A 16269-nucleotide genomic window follows, 5' to 3' on the forward strand; every position below is an offset into this window, starting at 1 on the left:
TTGATCTGCAATCCGCGTGGCTATAAATAAGTTTTCGCGCCTCTGTGATGTTCGACAGACTGAACAGCCGGTTTTCCAGGGTTTCTGCTCGTAAACTGGTACCGCGACTGCAGCCGTATTCAACTATTTCGGTCCGTTAGAACTATCAACGGGCTGTTTGTTTTAAAGCAATGGTTCTTGGCCGTTCTGAGCTCGTAACAGCGTTTAAAAAAGATTCTTTTATGAACACGTTAGGTAAAACTTGGCGCAGTTTCTAATCCAGAGTAATCATACGGAGTGCCTGTCGAGGAGTCTTAAGTTTGTAAAGTTTTAATGCTCCTATAATCCATTAAATCCTCGAACTAGGAGATAAATTAAAATTAACGTGGAACATTTTACAGAATCCCGCTAGTCGAGGACGAGTGCAGTTCCTTTGGTACGTTGGGGTTGGTTCCGATAGGAAACTCCGAGGGCCCTTTGAATGGAAATATTTAAAGAGGCGGTGTTAATATACGCGAAGGTTAATGAACTTCTTGCCACACGAGGTCGCTTTAACGAGACCTTCGGTTGCTTGATTAATTAAAGCGAGATCCATTTGCACAGCCGGGCAAAGACGCGCGGCTCTGAATGACGGATGACGATCGATATGTACCCTGAACGAAGGCTCTTGTTCGTTATCGATGGCAAAGTTTACCCGCGCGGGCACGTGGAAATTCGAAAATTCCCCCTCGCCGTCGCGTTTCGTCGATTAACGTTTGATTGATGGACCGATGAAGAACATCCCACCTCTTGGCGATGGTTCTTTGCTCGATTTTCCGATGCGTCGACCGTCGTGTAACTCTCTCGTGCCAGGCTCTGCTGGATAGCAAAATGATTCATAAATAGCGCTGGGTCGTCTTCCGTGGAACAGCACGCGGGGCGACAAAAGTACTCGATGAAAATAACAAGACGCCCTGGAGATTAAATATTAGCGTGCTTACGACCGAGCAAGCTTTCTGGGAATTTCATACCGAGCCAGGCTATGTTAACTAATAGATTCGTGCACGAGGAATGTTTTTTTTTTTCAAACACTATAAAAATGCTTTCAAAATTTGCGTATTTAACCGAGAAAGATTTTACCTTTTTATGGAACAGTGTGCCTAGAATTTTCTATTATCGTCCATCCGAGGATTATCAGAAAATGTGTCTGCGTTTAATTATTTTAGTTTGACAAATATTTCCAGCATCTGAGTTCCAAAAATCTCCACTCGGTCACTCAATATTTCAGAATAAATAATTTGATGAAAAGCGACACGAGTATTTATAGATTGACATTTAGTTAATACGAACGTTAAAGAGTACAGGCCGGTTTTAGAGCTACGACCAAAAATGACGTGGTCTAAAAATTGCTTCATTCTGTCCATAAATTTTATTGTAATTTGTGGTAACGTATACTTGGTTTCAACAGGCTCTAAGGAACAGAGTATACGTGCCCTTAATAGGGTGTTTAACGATTTCTAATCAAACATCGTTTCGTTGGCGTTTATCGTAGCGCAAAATTCAAATTGCAGAAAAACGACATTTCGTATGCAGCAACCTAATAAAAACGCCATTACACCGGGTATGCGAGCCGCAACGTTCACCGCCACGCAAACGCAGTTAGCGTGTACTGCACGAAGCTATAAAGATTGCCTCTGAGTGACGTTCACGATGCGAAAGAAATCAGTCTTTTCGCCCATAGAATGCGCTCTCGCGATAGTAACGCTATTAATCGTTGCGTTGCGCGACAAGAAATCTTGGCGAATAGCAAAATAAACTTAAGGGGTAAAACCACTCTAGAGGCAGAAAAAAAAGACCTAAATTTGACAATTTATTTTGAAAGTGTGACAAATGGAAGAGAATTTCTTTTCAGACGGTTTATTTAACACATATTGAAGAACGAGAAACAATTTTTTTATTGTCATTTTCATTTAAATTGTTTTAACAAGTATCGTTAATAATTAATTTAACTATTGTCAGAAATTAATAATAGCGGATTGCATTACTGCCGGTAGTGTTGTTGGTATTGCACGAGAAATTCTTACATTTGATAGTGAAATAACTTTTTACGGAAATTCTGGCATCTGAAAATTAAATTTAAATTCCATCCAGAGGCAATATCTCCGACTCCCCTGTTCCGGAGCTGACCAAAATTTTACACAAATAATGGACAATGAATTCTAACCAACGTACAGCGTTGTGGAAATCAAAGGGTTTCCAAAAAAAAAAAAGAAATTGTCATTTTTATGACAACTTTTTATTTTATCGGTGTTTCGCCTATGAAATTGAAAGCTTGTCACAACCAGCTTGTTGTTTCTCTATTAGTTGTTATTCGAAGGAATCTAGATAATAGTTTTGCCTAGCTTCGTCCAGTGTAGCTCAGGGGGTGTGGGTGTTCGCGGCTGCTCGTTCGATCGTAATCAGCAGCGATAACGTATCGCGCGATAAATTCATAGAGTCGCCGGCGACGATTGATTTATTAGATCGAGCTGTGGGGACGTCCGTCGGTATTAAGACCGACGGGGCAAACAGTGGGGCCTGTAATCCAATTAATTTCGCCGCGGCGATCGTGATTCCGCGCCGCGGCTGCAGCCCCGCACGTAAGAGCAGGTTGCATCGCGCTGCGTCGCGTAATTAGTTTCATTAACGGTGCCCGTTACCCCGACGATACCGCCACTTCCATAAATAACGGTATCACTAATTCGCCCAACCTTCGATCCGACCTCAACAATCTCGTATCCTGGCGCAAACTACACCCTCAAATTAAGGTACTACACGTTCGACTGGACACTGAAAAAGGAGGGTCGATTTCACGAATCTTTGCGGTCGGACTATTACTTTCACGGGCTGGTCACAGAGATTACCTTTAAAATATGAGATGGGTTATTGTAGGTGGTCAGATTAAAATTGAGACTCGCAGGAACATATATTAATAAAAATGAACGTCATTTATGTATTTTTGATGTATAGTCAACCCCAGTTTAATACAATTCTTTTCTAAAATAGAAACAAACAGAATTCGAATAGAAAACAGGCGTGTCGAAAGGGTTAAGGAAAATATTGGAATAATGTATTCGCAAGTTCGCATGTGTCGACTAATTTAAACAGCGAATCTGATTGCCGGGGAGCAATTTACTTTTGATCTTCGGTCACCTGTCGGGGAGGCTGTTTGCGCGGAAAATGCCTGTTCCGGAAGCGGTTGGAATTATTGGGCGATCGGGTTTATCGGGCTGCTCGCCAACGTTTCGCTTCAAGTTCGATAACGACCGAAATTTCTCCACGGTTCCCATAAATTTATTATTGCCGGCGCAGCGTTAACCGCCGTAAGAATATACGATCCGTTTCCTTCGTGGGAACCGATGTATATAGATATTCCCGCCTTGGACCTGGCCGATAACCCAACTAGGAGTCGCGGGGGGGCGAGAGGTCAAAGATTGGAAATACGGCCCTGTTTTCTTCCTCTTTTTTCCTCGCTCTTCCCGCCACGATTTTCCCTCAAAATCGAGTCGCGTAACGGGTATTTTAACAAAGTTCGATAACAACCATAACGTTCCCCGCGCGGTGACCATAAATTTATTATTGTTGGAACGAACGGAACCGCATGGCAGCGAGAAACGTGCTCGTTTCTCGGTTTCGCCGTGTAACGCGAGACCCTCGATAATGGCCCAGGAAAATTGAAACGAAGCCGTTTCACCTGGGCAAAACGAACGAGCAGAGCAATTTTTTTCGAATGGAGGATGAAACGAAGGAGGCTCCCCGTCCGATGATCCCCCGCTTCGATCGATCGACTCGTAAATTGGGCCTGTTATTTCGGAGACGATACATGGGAATGTTTTTCAACTACAGACGATTAAAAAAATACCGCGGTTATTGTACCAACTCTAGTTTTAAAAAGTTGAGAAAAATCTGTAGTTTCAATTAAGTTTCCACGTTATATTTGGCTTTTTGGTTAAACGGAGTTCTGAATGTAGGTAGAAACCATCGAAATGAGAGAGCTCCCAATTTTCATATCCCCTAGCGAAGAGTTGTATATCGCGAATAGATCGTGCCCAGATATTCCACCGATGATGTAGCCAGGAGCAGCGATCCTCGTGAATTATCGCGATGCTGTACCGTTCAAATTAGCCTGTTGACCGGAAAAGCTCAGATTTTTATCGATCCAAGGCGTGGTGTTCGCTTCATTCGCAATACGAAACTAATAATTTCCAGGAACGGAACTTTAATGCGTTTTTTTATGTCGTTCGTTGACCGTGATCGCCCGTCGATCGTGTACCTTTTAGAGTTTCCCAGAGGAGTATCGGTCGGCCGATTTCCAGTCGACGGTTTTTAATTAGACAGCTCGTTAGCCGGTTTCCTCTCCCAGATAAACAAATTGGAACGCATTGTAACGGAGTCAGCGAGATGTTTCGCGAAACTTTCAACGGATAGTTATGAGATGGACGCGCAAGAATCGAGTTTCAACGAGTATTTCAACGTTCCTAATTTCTGTTTCGTCTGTAATCGAATTCTCAATAATCTATTCCATGAATTTTCTTCCAGCTCTCAAAATGGAAATTATTTCTTGTTTATTTATGCGTCCATGAATGAATTAATATCCAAACTAAACAATGACGAGCTGTTAAATGAAAAAAAAACACGCATAAATTTTTGTAAAATTTCCTCCGCGAACATTACGTGGACTGTTTTTATTCGATTCTCATTGTGCAGTAGATGGTTAATAGTATTTGCAGATTATATTTTGGTAAACGTGTATCTGCAGAACATTTTTATTCGGTTTCATCGTCGAACACAGAGCATACAGGTATTTTATTATCGAAACTCCCGCGAATGCATTAGCATTCCGCATTCGATAACTGAGTACGCAGAGAATTCTTCGCTCGAGTTTAAAATTCAGTACATTTTTATGTTCGTGAATCGATAATATATTTATCCACTAAAAGAGGAGGATATCGAATAGAGTAATTTATTCCACGTAATGGCAGGCATTCTTTGCGATGCGTTAGTTCCTGTTTTAGTGGATCAGGCGAGGATTCGTAATAGAAAGGCGCAAGATGACGCGAAACAATGCCTCCCGAGGCTTCGATTCGCGCTCGCCGGTAATTAACCATCGGGGCCGAATTTGGCGGCCGTCGACCGTGTGCGATTTGAATGATTAATCCTGCATTTGCGTTAGCCCGCACGTTCCGCGGCGCGATGCAGTTTCGCAAGCGATTGACGGCTGTGGCCCACCAATTATTGCGAATCGCGGTCGAGGTTTGCGCTTTCGAGCTACCGCCTCTTCCCCGAAGCGGCAGAAAACTCGCGTTAATTTAATGGCGAGCAATTCTACGCGACGTTCCGCGTGTATTCGGGGATTTATCGTGGAACTTTGCGTTCTTGGCTATCGCGAAGTTCGGTCGTCACGATAGAAAGTTGGACGAGATCGATCCAACGACACGTCCATTAACGCCGACCTGGTATCAATCCTCGCGCGTTCGTCGATTCGACTGAATTCGAAAGCAAAAGATACCACTGAATTTCGGAAAATTTCAATTTCAATAAAATGGCGGTCGTTCGGAGTGAACCGAGAGTCGAACTATGGTTCAACACCTCGAGTAGACCGCGAACGGAACTGAATTTCGGGGTGCGCACGCAAGTCCTTTTTCCTTTCGCCGAACGACGGAACAAGCCACCAAGGAAGAAAACGCAAGCGCGGCCGATTCCCCGGGTGACACAATTTGGGCTGGGGGACTCGTCGGAGAGGCAAACGCGAGCAAAGTGCGATGCGGTGTAACGCGAACGTATCGACGCGAGAAATCCACTTAGACCGCCAGAGAGGCAATTCAGGCCTTGATATCGCAGCTCCTACATTCTCGTAGGCGCTTCCGCCGCGTCAACCGAGACACGGTACGTCCCTTCATCCTTGACTTATCGCGACGATAAGGACGCCTCGTGGCACACCCCAGGATCTATCTGGGAAAACTGGGTCGACCCGGATCTCTGCCACGCTAGGAAACTCTGGCCACGGTTCCCCTCCACCTCCCGATATCCTCGCCTTCCTTATTTTGTTTTTCCTCGCCACCTAATTGAAGATCGCCTGGTACTCCGGGAGTTCGGAAACTTGGTTCTTCGGTCGATTCGAGCTTCCTGTTCGAAATTCCGCGGCTGGATGCTCCCAATTGGTGTACTCGTCGAAAACGTAACTCCGTGGATGACCATCCAACGGTGAACCAATTATGTTTTATGTACTCGAGCGCGCACAATCCCGAGATCCGATCGGTTCTCGCGATTCTCGTTTGCTGTTTCTCCTTTTGCCGCCGATTCCTTCGGGCATTCTTGACCTACATGCTACCGTCCGATTTTAATTTACTTATACATCCTTCGCCCATGGAAAGAAAGCCATCGAGCCTAGAGAACCCGGAGAATAGATTCAGCTCGACTCGAGGTTGAAGATGAATTCCTCGGACATAAGTTCGGGAATGCACCGTTAGGATTGCGACGTTAGAATCGGGATATTCCCCGTACTCTCGCTTGAAAGGGACTATTGAGAGCTGACCTCCTTTCCCGGGCGTCGCGTACCTCGCATCCTATAAAGCGTTAGTGTTCAAGAATTGAACTCCTATCTAGCACATTCCTTAAATTGTTAGGGGTCCTTTCTGTTACGAGAAGGGTTGACCTCTCCTAGGGGTGGAAACCAGTCGAACGGTGGGTAAAGTTTCTGGACACCTTTTTCCTTTTCTGTCCCAATAGACCGCGTTTCAAGTTGCTGGAATTTCAAAACAATTCTTTCTTTTAAAATTTGAAAAGAGTTCCGATGCTACCTTCGACTCCTCGTGTTCACAATGCGATCGCACTTGAGAAATCATTCGATTGAACTTCGCATGTCGATTATTAGTCCAACGATCACCAGCACGTTACAAAGGGAGAAATATAAAGGTAACGCTACTCACGAAAAACAACGGAGCACCCACTGGATATCTCACGCAAGCCAGGTTTGCTCTGGATCAACGATCGTGCGCAAGCCTTAAATAACATTCGAGCGTAAATTGCAAAAGAAAGAAACAAGCTTCCATTTGTTGCGAGCAAACAAGCAAACATTTTTCCCTCTCTTTGGATGCCTACTGGTGCATGCAGTAGATCGTCGCGCAAATCGGGCGAAGATAAAAAAAAAAAGGAGTGCTCTTGCATTTGAAGCGAAATCGTAAGCCGCGCAAAAACGGCTCTCGGATCGTATCGAAAAGGGCTCGAAGGCAACGTCCGATCGAGGAGGGAGAGGGCTCGGGAGTCCGGTCGATTCGCAAACGAGACGCTTCGATTGCTGTCCCTCGTTAGCGATGTAAACTCGACGGGGAACGAACGCGGGGAAAATAAAAGGTAAATACGAGGCAAGAAACGGCGTTCAGGGAAACGTCTTCCACGACGTCGTAACGACATTGTGGCAGAATCGGATCGTTAGGTCCTTCCGATAACGTTTGGCCCTTCTCTCCGAACGGAATTACGTGCTCGACAGCCCCGATACGCTGTCGAGACCCGATGTATTCCGCATTTGTGCATCGAGTAGTGTCTGAAGAGCCGGGGTTACGGTTCGTTCTGCTAGAAACATTTGCCTTTTTTAGTCGATATGGCGAATATGCTGAATTCTAGGACCGTAATACTTCCATTCGAGTGCAAGAAAATCCTAAAACGCATCAATTTTGTTTAATTGCATTAGAAAGTACTCAGCTGTGCACGCTTTGTTTCCCGATCTACATAACAAACCCTCGTCGAGCGTTTTACGGTAAATTCAAATCGATTATTACGAGCCCAAACATATTTTGTAACGACGTCGACTTCTTTCGTGGCTCTTTTCCTGCATTTAAATGCTATGCAATCTCAACTTTACGTAATTCGTAACTTTCTCTCTCGAAATACCTTTCTTTCATCTTCTTTTTGAGCGTTTCTTTATTTACCTCTGTCTCGTCGTATTTGTATCTTTCGTATTCTTTCTTGGAATCCGTGTCAAGGGGTAAATTCCATTGAATAAATATGGTGGACTGGGTATCACCCTGGTGCGAGCAAAGAAAAGAATACAAAATTGACTTTCCCGGGGCGTTTCTCAATTCTTTCTTTCTTCGTTTACATAGCCTCTTCATATATTAAAAAAAAAATGACGTATTCGTCACGTACTGAACCAGAAACGAATGGCTTCCCCGCTGGGCGCTAATTCGTCTTGTGGGAAGTCAGAGGTTCGAACAAGGAAGTTGTGGATGTAGTTCTGTAGAACCGCCAGAAAAACACCAAGTCAGCTATTCATAGAACAGATGGGTCCCTAAGAATTGGTAACATATGGGCACCATACGCGCAGGCAGCGGATGTTCCGTGGGCGATATGTCTACATAACATGGATCAGGAATGAACGAAATTTTAGTCGAAAGAAACCAACGCACATGTAGCAATTTGTTTGCAATTTATTTGCGTTTATTTGCATCTTTATTCGAGTACTCTTTTCAATCGATATTATTTATTTTATAGACAGAAAAAATGTACTTCCCGTGCTAGAGAAACCTCTTAAATTAATGGTAAACACCTCGGAGGGAGCGGTTAGTCCATTCACCGCAAATAAATTCTCCCAAAAGTGCTTGGTTCGCAGTGGAAGAGGGCGACTATCCCCTCGATCGACCCAGAAAGTCGTCGAGAAATCGTTTTCATACGTGGAACAGCATCGTCTGGGCAAAAGTGTCCCCCTCGACGGAAGCCCCGGATGCCGGGGCCGATTACCTCAGAAAAACACCGTCGGATTTGAATCTTTCTCGGCTCGATTGTTTTTTCTTTGCTGCGTTCTGTCTCCCCGTTTCCCTTCGGTCCTTCCCGGATAGCCCTCCGTTTCTCTCGGGATTGCCTTTAGCCAAGAAAGCACGTGTTGTCCCAACGAAATTGAAGTGCACCCAGCAGGCCCTTCCAACGCGACGCCTCCCGCGCCACGGCGCCCGGGAGACGCTCGCATGACTGCCCGAAAACAGTGGCCTGTTCCACGGTAGAGGGTAATTTTTCAGGGATATCACCGCGTCCGTGTCCGTTTTCCGCGACACGGGCTCCTCAAAGAAAATTGAGATCCACGTGAGAACGCGTGCACGCGGAAAACCAACCGCGGCTAATTTAATTAAAAGTTAAATTACGAGAGGCGGCGTCGCGCGGATAATAAAGTAGAATGCGCGCTGGTCGAGGACACTCGATACATACCCTCGTCCCAGGGACGGGGTGAAATTGTTACCCGGACATAAAAAATTTAAAATAAAGGACGAGAAGTAACCGGTACTTTCTATTTTCCACTCGCTCGATACAGTTTTAATTACGCGGAGTATTTATCTGTAGATGAACGCATCCTGATTTACACAATCTGATTTTACATGCCTCTGAGTCTTTGTGTTCGAGCTATTAATTGCCGAAGAGGAGAAGAAGACTGGAAAGGTTGGGGAGAGGTTCGTTTAATTTTCTCTTTATTAAAGAAGATTGAGAACAAGTTCACTTAACTTTTTATCGTGGAATTGTTGATACTTTTTGTTGCGGAATAAAACTTGGGCTTTCTTGCACACTTTCGCTTTAACAACGGCATCTGCATATTTCTCACAATGCAATTTATGTCTCCTGTTCGTTCCCAGAACTTCTCTCGCATCCCGTAGAGTAAACGAAATGGTATTATAAAAAAACTTGTAAATTATAAAAAAATTTCCACGAATGTTTCACCGTCGAAGGATCTCCGTGGTTCGAAATCCTCTTTGCCCTCTATTACCTGACGGAAAAAACGCTGAGTTTCTAGCGCGGCTATAAAAAAGTCCTCTTAACGTCGCGGCTGACGGCCGAGGAATCGAGAAGATCCATCGGGACGAAAAGCGAGCTCGTCCAATCGGACGATTTCCCGCAGTGCCGTCGCTTCGGGGTCTTTACCTCGGGGGTAATTGAAGCGATCTTGGCGTCAAATTTGCGCGAAACCGCGACTGAGTTGATGGGATCGTTCATTAGTCTTTAAAAGGACAGTCTGGAACTTGGAGCCAAAATTAGTAGTTTCTTTATTTTTTCCTTTTTTTAAAAGAATAGCCGAATAAAAGTACAAATTAGTAGACGAGTAACTTATCCTGACATTACGATAAAATTTGAGAAATTAAATTTTCTAGGATAAGCGGTTCGAGGTTTCTATTTTTAGTGAACGGTATAGCGATCGTGTAATTCATCTGGTCCCTGGCGAAGAAATAGATAAAGTACTCCGTTTCCACGGTTTAAGCTCGTCACGGTTGACACCGTAACCGAAGGCTTTTTCCGTCGTTTGGCCAATCGATTGCCGTCGGCGTGTTCAGCTCGAGGTTAATCGAAGCCATCTTGGGATCGCGTTCGCCCGGAACCGCGACTGGATCCAGCTTTTTTCGCGCAATTTCAGCCACGATAAAAACAGCGAGAGAAGCTTGGGTCGGTTGATGGGGTCGTTCATTAGTCATGGTTTAACCGCGGGTCGAAGACCGCGGCGGTTCCACCTGTGTGCGTGAGTGGAAATCGTTGCCTGGGAGAGGCGGTAGCTGCGGGGGGGCCGTTAAAAAATAATGGCCTAGGGTCGTTCATGGCAGTGCCGTCACCCTGGCACGTGCGAAACTTTAATGACTTTCGCTCGACATAACGCCACTCCGTCTCTTTCGCTCTCCTTTAGCCCTTCCGCCGAACCCCCAGTGTGTAAACCATGCGGGACTGGCGCGGGTCCACTCGTGTGGCGAGCCACCACCGAAGGAGATAATCCACTTCACGGGGACGAGCTGAACGCTCGATAGCCAATGGCGTGTACACTCGGTCCAAAAAAACCTTGCACTTGCTCAGAACGAATCTGCCACGAAATTAATAAAGTTTCACTTTCGGGCTTCCTCGTAAAAGGGCCCCCAAGAGCTCCTCCTTTATTGGTGTTTCGTTTAATCGTTATTTAGAAGCAAAAAAAATTGGAGATATACCCGTCTAGCCCCCTTAACGATACGGATGCATTCGGTCGATTGAATGCAAACGCATTTTTGGAATTTCTGATAAAATTCATAAAAACTTCCATAGATTTTTATTGGAAAATATTTTCTCGCCCAACCGTGCACATACAAATTTTTCCCCGTCGAATATTGTTTCTCTACCTTCGAAAAATGTCAAAAATTCGAACTTGCAAAAACATAGTTCGCGATTGCCCATCGATCTACCCTCTCCAAAGTAATCGACGCTCAACTTTGATTCGTACCGCTACCCGCAGATTTTTTTTTTTTATCGAGTGTACCCACCCTTGCTTCGCTAGACGATCGAATCGGAGATAACAGCGCCGGATCTCCTCTCTTTATTAATTCACAGCGCGTTCTCCTTATCTTCGGGTCGAGCCGACTCGCCGTGAACCTTCCTTTGTAAATGGGAACGGATACGTTTTCCGGCGCCTTGGGAAAATATAAAAGAGAACCGTTTCGAACACCCAGGATCTCAGGATGTAATCGCAACCTCGATAAAGGCACCGCGTACCAGTAGGATTCGCGAACTCGGCAACGATCGAGGATGTACCTCGACCACGTAGCCGCTGGAACGTGGAACGTGGAGTTATGGGGACGAGTTTCCGTAATTATTCGCCCGGTCGCGGCTGATTAAACCAGGTGGACTATCCACGAAAAGTTAGCTCGGATACCTGCCGAATTAACGAGACGACTCTGACGAAATTAAATGAGATTACAGCAAACGAATATTTGAATATTTAACTCTATTTCTAGCCATGTCATTTACAATCAAAGTGACTAAAATATCAGTGGTTCCATTATGATATCAAATATCTCCCGTCAGTTGGACAGTTTTCTTCGAGAAGTGAAAGGAAGGAGGATAGTCGCTATTTTCGTTAGAAATCTATCTGGCGTATAGATCCCACATTTAGTATATGAAAATACAATAGTTAGAGCTCTTAATGGTGGAAACTGTAGCGATTCGCAAGAGCCCTAGTCGCTCGAGGAACGAATTACACCGTCAGAGATCCACGATAGGGGATGATCGACGTGAAGGCGCATGAATGGCTCGACCTCGGCCCCGGGGCTCGTGCATTTAATTGCTATTTCCCCAGCGTTCCATCTTTCGGTGTTAATCGGGTGGCTGCGAGCCGACAACGATCCGTTGGAGGTTTCCACAGCCAGCTTTTCCTCCCTCTGGCGTCTTTCCTCCGCGCGTGCCCTCCGAGGGTCGTGTGCACCGAGCACGAGAGGGTGAAACGGCGCAGGAGCGATCTCCCAAAGTTCGATCGGCGAAGTTTGACGGTCGACTCGTAACTTTGGACGCGTTCAATATTTCCGGAATACGCGGCCTTCCTTTCAGGACACGGCAGCGCCACGGGAAACTTATATACGTGATTTGTGCCCGCCCCTTTGGGGGGGGGGGCTCGCTGGGCTGGACAAATCCACCTCGGTCAATTTTTTATCGGTCGTACCTGCCACGCTCGACGCAGCTTCGATCCGACGCGCGTCCGCTCGAGATGCGATGAAATATTGAGCATCCATTCTCCGACGGTTGTTCTGCTAACTCCCGATGTAGCACGATTATCATCGCACTCCCGATGATCATCGGAGCTTGATCGTGATTTAAATAGAACGTAGAATCAATTTTAGAACACTACAGTGAAAATGGAATGTCAGGAAGGTGTTCCAAATGAGTTCGATGCAACGTTTTATAGCTTGGAATTTTATTTCTGACGGAGGAATTACCGCAATGCGTTAATCGTGCGCGACTTGCACCGCGACAGTCGATTTGCTGATCCGGCTGACCGAGAACGAAAGGAGGGGTAGGCGCGGTACGGTTAACGCTAGAAAATGGAGCGTTGAAATGAAACTGGACAGGAAGAGGCGCCGACGCGGCGGTGGCGGGCCGCGAAACGCGCTTAAACGCTTTGTACGACGCCTGGAAGCTCGGCCGAAAGGTCGCTCGTTAAAAAGTGCAATTACGATTGTCGCTGCCACCTGAATCCCGGGGTCGTCGGTGTCGGAACGCGACGTTCCGCTCGGTAACTACGCGAAAGCCGATATTCGCCTCCATGGGTTGCATTTTGTATCGGCTTTCACGGATATCACCGGCTCCCTGTCAGACGAAACGCGACGTTGACCGCAAATGGCTGCCAAAGACGCCAGGCGATACGCTCTCTGTCCTGTCGACGCTCCACACCGCAACGGAGGACTCGATCCAGTGGTTCGTAACCTGTCCTAACCCTTCGTTGCATGCATTTTATTTTATCTCTGCAAAGATGTTTCTTGGTCGTTCGCGAATCAATTAATTCTCGAAACAAACGGTATACGTCCGAACAAGTTCGTTCTAAGCTTCGTCCCAAAACGATCAAATGTATGCGTTCTGGCATAGGAGGAACGACACGCAATCGTCGATAAGTGTCGCGGAAGCGGCACCGCGACAGTTATTGACGAAACACTCAGCGTCGATCATTCAGGGTTTCTATTCACGCGTTGTAATTTTGTGTATTTGTCGGGAACGCGACGCAAAAGTGTTTCGGTTCGCGCCCATGTGCAAACTCGAAATTACATAGAGTGGCCGACGCGCTCTCTAGCTTTTCGCGAATGACCAGCGAGCGCGATTGCAATCGAGCAGCTAATTTTGGAAAGCGATAACCGAGCGAGTCTAGGACCGATGGGAGTTACAAGCTGCCCCGTTTAATTTCAGAGCCAATCAGCGAAAGAGACCATGTACCCGCTTCTCATATCGATCGATATCTACGCGATGTTCGTAAATACCGGTCGGTCCCTGACTCGTCCATCTCGGCGATTACTCGCCCAAGTTTGGGCGACCTTTTCTGCAACCTATTCTGATAATAGATAATTTTTTCTTAAAAAAAAAAAAAAAAAAAATTCATATCCCGAATGTAAACACAATCAGTCAGTCGCTCGTAAGAGTTCTTAGCATGGAACTCAATCTTACCTCGGTATTATTAAACTTATATATTTTCATTATGAAGAGACAAGAGTAATTATTTTACCGTTCTATTACCTCGCATCCAATACTCAACATTATCAATTTCACCGTTCGATTGCGATGTACAACATTTCCACGTTCGAAATCGTTCGATGAGTAAACCATCGTATTCAGCCGGAACCAGGAGCGATCTTGTTCCGATTTTCCCATCAGAAATGGCCTCTCGCACTCTCCCTGTCTCTGTCGAGCATTCCCGTCGGACGAGGGCGAGAATGTAACGCCAGGACAACGTGACGTTAATTCGTTTCCCAGTGCAAGACGTATGATCCCTCCGATAATGGTCCCGGCTCCCCATTCGCCGATATTCCGCGGCTATCTGCGACCCGGATCGGATCGCATACGCGGGACAGAATCCCGTCGAATCATCGATATCGACTGGTGTGTCGGGAGAGCCGCGCGTTAATTGCACTTCAGACGTTGCCTGCTGGGAAACTGATAGATAATCGCCGAGCGAATTTCGAGCCCTGTTGCGTTTGTCACTCGAGTGTTATACATCCCGAGCGAGGAGCATCATTTTCCGCGAGAAGGCACTCGGGTTTCCAGCCGCTGGAATCCCAGGCGCTTTCCAGCCGCACGAGACACCGTAGGGGAATGAAACGAAATTCGCGAGACGCGGAAAGCGGCAACGGAAACGCGGAAAGCGGCAACGGAAACGCGTAAGGGTGCCGTTTCGAAGGCTCGCGAACGCAGGTGTAATTTCCTCCCTCTCGCATTTCTAAACATCTTAACGTTTCTCGCGACTCCTCGGAATTTTATTTTATCATATATTCACCGTGATGGAAGCAAAAATAAATATGTAACTGGAAAAAACTAGATTATATACATCTGGAAGAAACGGTGTCTCGTTGACCGTTGTCGTTGCTCCGCGCGTAATGGACCGTCGAAGAGGTGGGCGAAGAGCAAGGAAACTACGGAGATAGATGAACGAACCTCGACGGAGGCAGACGCGCTGGAAGTTGATCGGAATTACGTTAATTGCTTTACCGAGCGTCTTGCAAAGGCGAGCTTGAATGGCTCCCGCGGAGGGCGCGGTCCTTCCATAATGGCCCCCCTTCACCGTAGCATCCGTTCATTGTTACCGTTGATGCTATTGCGTGCTTATCTGCGACCTAAATTGCATCCACCGGATACGAGGGACCGGTCCGGCGACATTGACTGACGTCGAAACGCGGAAACACCCCGATAATTATGCCAACGGCATGAGAGATGTCGATTAGAATCTGGCTCGAACGGTGGGGCACGGTGTCCGCGGATTCCGAACGGTGATTTGCTATTTGGGGCCCACTTTGACGAATTGCTTTTTATCTGTGACGTCGAAGGGAGCCTTCCCATCGTTAATGCGATTATTTCGGCACTCGAAGTTCCTGAACGCACTGTAAAGAACATTGTTGACGATGCACGCAACGATACAGTGCGGGCGGAAATTTTACATTATCGGATATACCAGCAAACTGCATCGTGTTTATTTTCAATCGATACGTTCATGTTTCGACAATCGACGTATGACCCCGTTCAGGTGCATGCATAAATAATCACGATGTTAAAATACGGATCATATTTTAATTCATTTATTATGACCAACATAAATATGAATAATGTATAACGAACATTCCGCTCGTATAGATGGTGGCTTATGGATTACACCAAACAAGCAATAGAAAGTCAACAAAATTAGAAATAATTGGTTCCGAAAACGACCGTCAGAGGAGAGGCGTTTTTCAGTTTCCAAAATATTGCGGATTACAGTGACTCTGCAAATACCTGTCCGGTTTGATTCGATAACGGTTTGCGTTTTTTTTTTTTTGTCATCTCAGTAACAATAATATAAACCTGTATTTCTTTTGTCGGAGGCCTAATATTAAATTCAACCTGTTGAACGATTTCTTTCGCGTTTAACCGAATTAAATTTAATTTGCTGCGGCGAGTGCGAATCGACGAATATCGCAATCGATGTCCGCGACACTGAGAATTGGTCGGTTTGAACAAATGCTCGTATTGCGAGGAGATGGAAGGGTTCCTCGGGCTCGAAGAAGACCCGATCGATCGTGGATGGGGCGAGAGGGTCGTTGGAACTAATAGATAGGTAATTAGCGGATAATGAAGTAGCTTCCTGGGGGCTGAAAAAATGCTCGATCGCCGGGGGTAGATCCGTTAATGATCGATCGGGTGCTTTGTTCCACGGGTCCGCGGTCAAAAGGAACGTATTACGCTTATTAAGCCGACTTCCTGGCCCGTGGACGCGAAGAACCAAAGAACGGATCGGGGACGTCTTCTTTCGTCCTTGGTCGTTCATTCTGCGGA

At 46.0% G+C, this 16269-nt stretch overlaps 1 protein-coding gene across 1 annotated transcript in view; it reads left to right on the forward strand.

Annotated features, from left to right (window-relative positions):
• Window positions 1-16269, forward strand: part of LOC128882129 (semaphorin-1A) — a 234095-nt gene that overhangs the window by 196000 nt on the left and 21826 nt on the right. The window lies entirely within an intron of this gene.

The sequence above is a fragment of the Hylaeus volcanicus genome, chromosome 1 (assembly GCF_026283585.1).
Source record: "Hylaeus volcanicus isolate JK05 chromosome 1, UHH_iyHylVolc1.0_haploid, whole genome shotgun sequence".
Classification (NCBI taxonomy): domain Eukaryota; kingdom Metazoa; phylum Arthropoda; class Insecta; order Hymenoptera; family Colletidae; genus Hylaeus; species Hylaeus volcanicus.